Genomic DNA, 8,999 nt, shown 5'->3' with positions numbered 1-8,999 from the left:
TTGTAAATCAACGTCTAATCGTCTTCTGCAAGTGTCAGACATTTTCGTTTATAATACCATCATTCTAGAAGGAATTAAATGCCTTCTTCTGTAAGCTTTGTATAATTAGTAACCTCAATGACGCATGCGTGTTAAATTTTAATGCGTAATCCATTTGTCCAGTTTTAGTGAATCATATCCATTGAGCTTCAATCACGCGGTCTTTTCCTTTATTTTCATGTCACTTTTTTCTTTCTTAGATGATCTTGTATAAAATATTCAGGCAGAGATTTATTTAAAAGCCACACCAAAATTTAGTATCAAAGTTTCATAAACTGTTATTATCTTTAAAGTTTCTACCATGAAGATCAATATTTAAGTCTTGTATTTGCTAACGTATCTAGCTGCCGTACTCAGAGTCAACTAAGTACTTTTAGTGTACATTTAGTATGAAAAATCTTCTACAACTTTGTAACAATGACAAAAATTTCAATGAATTCACAAGATCGTAGCTCAATTATTGGAAAACTTTTAGGTTACTTAAGAGGATTGTTTTTTATTGTCATTTTGTAATACTCCTGGGAGAGACAGAAGCGCAGCGGCTAATGAGCGACGAGATAAGGCGATTTGTTTCGCCTCCCGTCTGTCATAAATAACAAGGAAGCTGCCAAATGTAAATTTGTTTAAATAAATAATCTACAAAAATAACAAAGCGCCTGATAATTTGGTCATGAATTTTATCGTCTGTATTATAGTTTCTTTTTTGTGGTCCTTCGATTACTAAATTCTCTATGGTATTCTTTACTCATCAAGCGATGGACTGGCAGGAGAAGGTACAGGACAGGCGACTCTGGCGATCTCTTGTGTCGGAGGCCAAGACCCACTTTGGGTCGCTGCGCCAGCGGAGTAAGTACTAAGTTCTTTACTCATCATAAAGAGTTTTGTTAAAAATGTCTATATTTTTTCATTAATTATTATGAGTCGTAGCAAACATTGTCTATCCTTTTCTTTGCTTGTTATAATGAGTCTTGGCAATTTCAAAAATAGAATAACTGACTCCTGCAAATCAAAGTTATCAGAAATAACTGGAAAAATTGTTCCACTAAATGGTCGCTTTAAGCATTGAACTGCTTAGGCTGCAGTTAGCGTAGCATTAAGCTTTTTTTACTTATCAAAAATGTCTACCGTCTCTTCTAGTTCCTAAATCTCAGGGCATGAATCTCATTTGGCATTGCCATTTTGATTACAATACTATTTTGCTTCTTCTATTTTCTTGCAAGGTAACTACGTCGATAGTACTTATATCATAAGTTAGGTTAAAAAAACTTTTATATTTAAATTATGATGCTTTATTCTACCATATAATGTTGTAAGGAATATATATTAAGATTAACTTACGGAAAGGCCAAATTACCTTTTTTTAAAAAAAAAAATGAAAGTGGAAATCATTTAAGCACTAATTGTGACTGTAAGTTTTAAAAACTTAAAGTGGTTGAATATTCAAGTTATTTTAATTTATTAAACTAATTTTAGTGTTAAATATTTTATTCTTTTTAATCATTATCTTCCGGACATCGCTTAAAAAATTTGCGTATGCGCAAGTCAATTAGTGTAACGACAGTACATGTTTGTCCTCGCTTTCCTTAACACTTTCAGTGCCACTGACTCGCTAGGCGAGTTTATTGTAATACGATAACATCATAGTAGCATGGAACGTGTTAATCCGATGTTATGAATACGCAATAAGATGAGGAAGGTTCGATACAGGGTCAAGGATCAGACGTATATACCCAGTGTACAAACGTGTATTGTGCAAATCGACAACAACAAATTCAACATACTAGCGATTCAGAAAAACATTCTTACTGAAGGAATTTCCTATAAACGAGATTCTTACGACTTTTAGGAAATCGTGTTTAGAATATCTTATTTTCATCTTAATAATGTTTTATTTGTAAAGGAAATAAATGCAAAAATTCTAACCAATAAAATTTATTTAAATACCTATACTCTTTCAGTTTTAGTAACCTCAAAGTTAATTAACATGATGGTCAGTTAAGTTTCGCCATTACTCATAAACCGTTGTATCGCAAAGAACATTACTAGCCTTAATAAATCGGGAAAAAGTACAATAAAACATGTTCCTAGGATGAATAGTATACACTAAAAAGTGAAAATTAGTATGTTGTGTGTTTGTGAACATCGTCAAAAACAATGTTATGTCTACGACACAGCTCAGGGCCGCGCAAGGCTCCGCGGCGCCCGCGTCGTGCGGTCAAGTGTAACAGCTTGCCTTCTATAGGTAACACGTTAGGGTTGCCTCTTACCTGAAATGCATAAGGAAATGACATTGTTTTCTACTATCAAAGTTGAGCAATTTATGTCGGATAAACTTATTTAATAATATAAATGCACTTGTATAAGTAGACATAAGTAACTAGTAGAAGTGGACCTTGGCCTCCGACAACAAAAGTCTCCATTTTCTACGAAAAGACATAGAAGAGTTTGATCTGTATGCGATTCGTATATTCTTACGTATGAATATTATGCTTTGTCGTTTACGTACGTATTATTGTAAAATAATTTTGTTACTGTTATTATTGAATCTACATTTTAATAAAATAACATGATTGAAAAATTTATATAAGTAAGTGTAAGAACAAACGATGTTTACAATCAAAACTTTATAACTCAATATGCTATTAGAATAACGACATATATTTGTATGCAAAACAATGATGCCCGTGTCCTTAGGGTACCATTTCGACATTCAATTGAATAACTAACGAGTGTCCTTACACTGGACGAAATGATATAAATCCGTATTGAAATGTTAAGGTAAAAATATATTGAAAAATTTAAATATGTAAACTTACTTTTTATTATTATTCTTAATTGCCTTAAAATAAATGTCAACTTCGATAAACTTTTGTGTGTACCTATCATAGACAACACTTTCATTTGATAAATTACGGTAATTAATATAATTGTATAAAACAATTTTACTTGTTTTACTAATATTATAAATGCGAATGTTTAGAGCGGCTCAACATATCTTGATGAAATTTGGCACATATGTAGAACATAGTCTGGCAGAAGACATATGCTTCTTATAAAGTTTTTTTTAAATCCGCGCGGACAAAGTCGCGGGCAAAAGCTAGTATTTTTAGCCGACTTCAAAAAAAAGGAGGTTATCAATTCGACTGAATTTTTTTACTAAATATATAACATCCTCATAGCCCTTATAAAAGAAAATGCAATAGTTTTTTTAACTAACTATCAATCGATACTTAATACATTTCAATTGATTGTTTACAAGTTGCAAGTATCAGTTGAAGTGGTGTGAAATTAGGTAATACAAGCCACGTAATAAGCCGGAGGGTCAGCGATGTCTGCGGAGGGAATAATAAAAATCATTTAAAGGAAACAAATCGACACGAAATCCTCGACCTCCTTGTTGCATTACGAAATACCATTATAGTATACTTCTGTTTATGTCGATCAAATACTTTGTATCATATTAATGTTATGTACAAGAAAGTTGTATGCAGACTTAAATCAATCCTAGTTAATCTCACTAATATTATAAATGCGAATGTTTGTATGGATGGATGGTTAGATGTTTGTTTGAAGGTATCTCCAGAAAGGCTCAACAGATCTTGATGAAATTTGGCATAGATGTAGATCGTAGTCTGGAAGAACACATAGGCTACTTATTATGTTTTTTTTAATTCCGCGCAGACGGAGTCGCTGGCGACAGCTAGTTATTAAATAATTTTGATCCGGTCAATTTAAATATTAAAGTTACAATAATTCGCATAGAGCTCAAAATTACTAGGAATGTTTGGAACACCATTATATGTGAACATTGATAAATCCTTATTGATATTTAAGTTACGGGTGATATTAATAATCTACATTTTTACTGTATAAAAAAAGCAAATACAAGTTCTTTCAATCTTTCTTATTAATTTAAATTTGGAATAAATGCTAAGTCTAAAACCTATAAATAAAAAGTTATGTAAATTTAAGTAAATAACAAGTTAGAATTCGTCATTATATGCCTTAAATATAGTATTGGCGGTATTACATAACCTTAATTGGATTTTAATTATGCTAAATCGAATTAACGGTTTCAATATCTAATAACAATTCAGTCAACAACAAAGTGATCAATTAAATTTAGTTATATCAATAAAGGAAATATCAATGAATAAGTTTTATCAAAGTACGATCGGAACAAGAAAGACACTCAATTCTTTCCCTACAATTACGTACAAATGACGTTGGATGCGAGAAGCCTGTATTAGGACATAGTTATAGTTTCCTGCACGGACGGATGTAAATATTTTCCTGATTGTATATTTCAAACTCGCTGTAGAAAAAAGTGACACATTGCCATTGCAAGAACTGGTTTTGTGTGTTTTTATAAATCTTATTTTATGATAAAAAAATTACTACTCACAATCTGTGTTACTGCCATTAGCCGTTTAATGGTCAATAGGTCCTTAGACTTATAAATAACTAGCTTTTACACGCGACTCCGTCCGCGCGAAATAAAAAATAGAAAACGGGGTAAAAATTATCCTATGTCCGTTTCCTGGTTCTAAGCTACCTTCCCACAAATTTTCAGTCAAATCGATTCAGCCGTTCTTGAGTTATAAATAGTGTAACTAACACGACTTTCTTTTATATATATAGTTATACTAGCTTTTACCCGCGACTCCATTCGCGCGGAATAAAAAAAATGCACACAAGATAAAAAGTTCCTATGTCCGTCTCCTAGTTCTAAGCTACCTCCCCATCAATTTTCAGCTAAATCAGTTTGACCAATCTTGAGTTATAAATAGTGTAACTAACACGACTTTCTTTTATATATATATATATATATATATATATATATATATAGATAGATTTACACCAATGAGCTCTAATCATTGGAGTTAAATTTAAAATATCTGTCTTCCTATATTATTAGAAGTAGTAGCTATTTTTAATTAAAATAATACGATAATTATATATAATATAAATTCATACTAGATATATCAGTGTCACGTTAAAACGTATAGTATAGAAGGTACAAAGCCGCGTTTAGCCACGTCTGATGAAGCCCTAAAACATATCAATCCTATTAACTCATAGCTCACTTACATACGACTGACTACATTATAAAAATGTCGTTCTGAAAAACTACAATATAACTTAGGAAAGAAATGGTTTTGTAGAAATTTTTCAGGTGACATATTACTTTAAGTAAAAATGTTTGAATGTTGGATCTAAATTCTTCAATTAATAACCAGCTCGTTCACGCGACTTTAGTCCTAAAATTAATTCATTTGGTAATATTCAATTCCTTTTTTCTAGGGTCTAAAGATTTACAAACAAATTTTGATTCATAAAATTGTTAGTTTTTATACTAAGTAAACAAAAAAGTGTCAAATTATCCTTCTGAAGTCGCCAACGACTCAGTCCGTGCACAATTAAAAAAAAATAGTAGCCTATGTGTTCTTTCGGACTGTATTCTACATCTATGCCAAATTTCATCGAGATCCGTTGAGCCGTTTTGGAGATACCTTCGAACAAACATCCATACATCTAAACATTCGCATTTATAATATTAGTATGATTATCCAAAAAGTTTAATAACATTCCAATTGTGACCATCGCTAACGTATCATCATCGAAAAAAAATTGTATTAAAATTTATAAGCGCCCTCTATTGGACGTAAAATACATCAAAAATCTCATACTAATTTTAAAATAATTGACGATGAACATACGAAAACGATTGTCACGAGGCCCACTATACAAGGTTCATACTAGACCCACAGTTTAGTCTAATTATTAGTAAGATATTTTAAATACGATGTCAAATATTAAATAGGATGATGTAAAATATTTCCAAATATATTCTAAAAGAAACATCTGTCAAAATTTCTGATAAAAATAAGATTTGTCATACCTTTATCTCATAGATTTTATTATCACGACATGATACTTTCATGACTGATGATTTATATGCAAAGCAGGAAGTTTTATCAAATCTAAATCTTTTCGCAAATATTTCAGTCTCATTGTTCTAAATGTGGTAGTTTTGATTAATGTATATAGAGCATTATAGAGATCTGATTTTGGTTTGCTTACATCCATTCTAACTTGTTTTTTAGGTTAATTTAAAGGTTATTGATTTGACATTATGGTTTCTTTTTAGTTTTCTTTTACGTTACCGTATTCAAATCTTCTTCGGTTCATGACTGAAACGAATAACCTTTTAAAGAACATTTCCTGGAATAAATGAAAATAATAGAATTCAAGAATATTTATAAAAAAAAAGTATTCTTTCTCGTAAAAAAACAAACAATTCCATTTTCAAATAAGTTCGTCGCGGGCCGTTCTTTTGTGGAGCGTTATCAGTTTGCTTTTTTAATAACCTGTCGCCTGTCACCAGGTGATTGATCCGCGAGGTCGTCTGTGCGGCCAGGGGAATTATTCGTGTGCGGACACGGTAATGAACGTGACCTTCAGTGTTTCCATTGAATAAAACACGTCTTTTGCGTAACAAGATGCATTAGAACATAGGCAGTTATCTTATTTATAAATCTCTGGGTCGCAATCCATTAATTTCATTTTAAATAACCGTTAATAAATCATTAGTATTTGTGTAACGATACTGCTCTTGGCGCTATAAGTAACATATTCCAGAACAAATAAGCCTTACTTAGGCAAATACACTTGGATGTACGTCGTTAGATACTAGTTGCATTTGTACTGATTGCTGTTAGCTAAACGTGCCATTTGATGATGACGTAACATTCAACTATTAGCAATTATTTAACAAACTAACTAATTTTTTTACTACGGCCCAACATAACTAACACAAAGGAGGAAAATACGAATCTAATTACCTACTCGTTAAAATGATTTCAGCCGTTTAGGCTATAGAAGTTCACCTACAAATGTGTACACGATTGGTCAGCTTATGTACGAGGAATAGAAAGAAACGCCAAAAGATAAAACAGACGAGGAGGGGATGGAGAATAAGAGATTACTGTTACTCCTGGTTCGACAACTTTTGATTATCAATTTAGTCAAAAATTAAGTAATAGTCAGACATAAAACAAATGAAGTAACATAATTTAGAATTAAAAAGTTCACGCTACAATTTGAAATTGAATGGTTCGTAATAAATCTGTCTCGTTTAACGTTTCCTACGTCGTATTCAATATCATTTCATTAACAGTGGTCTCTACACAAAGATATTTAAATGAGTCTCGGTACAAAACACATATACGTAGTTCTTTTGTTACTACACTAGGGGTTGTAAAGGATCGTGCGGGAGCCAGCCTTGTTTCTTTTGCGTGTATTTAATTAACAATACAATGTTAATCTCATTTAAATAGATAATTTCTATGTAAATAACGTAGAGCAATCTTTCATAGCTACCGGTAAACATTTCTGAACATATTTTATATTGATAATGATGTGAAGAAGGTTAACAAATGACTTTAGACTTGTCTCGAAGTATTGTTAAATAATTTTGAATTTTAATATTAACTAATATATTGTGTTACATAACCACAAAATTAAGAATTCAACTCAGTTTATTGTCATATATTTCCTGTTCGACGTGATTGTACATCCCCGCCGAGTCTTCTGTTGACCTGGACAACTTCTACTTTTACCGATATTGGATAGTATTATGAAATTGTAAACAATTCTACGAACATTACACAAATACAAATCTAACGTAACTGGCTGTAAATAGGAACGGATGCGACACAATAAAAACACAATAAAGATCATCGCAAACAGTTTCATGCAGTAAATTCAATCTTTGTAGGCTTATAGTGCTACAAATTTATCTGGTCCGGTGAAAGAAGCGCTACTATCGCAGTAAGAAAATATGTAAAACTTACTTAGACATAGAAAATTACATATAAGACAGGCATGACATGACAGCAAAAGTACGACAAAGATCTTATGAGATTGAAACAAGCTTATCTGGGTCGTTAAACAAATGGAACCCACCTGTTAGCACTACCTTTCGATTACATTTTTTTTTTATCAAAATCGGAGCACTAGAGGAGGACTTAAGCGGTAACACACATAACAAAATACAGCCGAATTGATAACCTACTTCTTTTCGAAGTCAGCTAAAAATAGGCGCTGCTATTGAGGTTAGTTCTATCAGAAAGGCACAGAAAACGTCATAAAAACATGCCAAGACAGCTACAATACAAAATAATTTTTAACAGAGGGTCGCTAGTCTAGTCTGAGCTGTCACAATTTAGTTTGACTTGTGCCCACCGGGTCAGATAATTTTGTCGGTCTATAGTTTCACTTACGCTCACCGGGTGAAATAAATTTGTCTGTCTATACATTAGATTGTGAACTAAGAAAAGAAAGCAATATGTCGGGCTGACAATTTCATTGTTTACTTAGGGCCGTATTGTAGAAAGGAATCGGTTGGTTGTCCCCCGGGCCGCAATAAACGTAATCTCTCAGACGGCTTACTTAGAAATATTACTTTATATAAGAAGTTTTGTCAATATGTCAAATTTTAATGATTTCAGTGGGACTAGCACGAGTATTTGTGATAATTGTCATAGTATCGTCATCGAGAAAATTTGTGCCTTTTTTAATTTTTCAGGCGTAAAGTAGACCAAAAATCTCGTACTAATGTTGTCAAAATTGACGAATTGACGAATACGATACGGCAGCGATGTCACAAACATTCGTGATAGGTCCACCAGAAAGTTATTTATTTCAATAAAGTTATTTATATATACATTATTTCTTTTAATTTAATTTGAAATTATATCTTTTTATTATCTAATTTTTCCATTCGTATCAGTTTGTCAGTTATTTTTAGGTACAATCTCAGTTACTATGTAAAATTGTTAAAAAGTGTGTGTTCATAGGTGACAGTGGATTGTTACATCAATCAACGGTAATCTGTGACGTAGATGATAGCTGTATGGAGAAGATAACGCTTTATAGATTTGCTGAGAAAACAAAAT

The sequence above is a fragment of the Papilio machaon genome, chromosome 8 (genome assembly GCF_912999745.1).
Source record: "Papilio machaon chromosome 8, ilPapMach1.1, whole genome shotgun sequence".
NCBI classification, from domain to species: Eukaryota; Metazoa; Arthropoda; class Insecta; order Lepidoptera; family Papilionidae; genus Papilio; species Papilio machaon.
The sequence above is the reverse complement of the archived record's forward strand: the minus strand, read 5'-3'. Positions refer to the sequence as shown.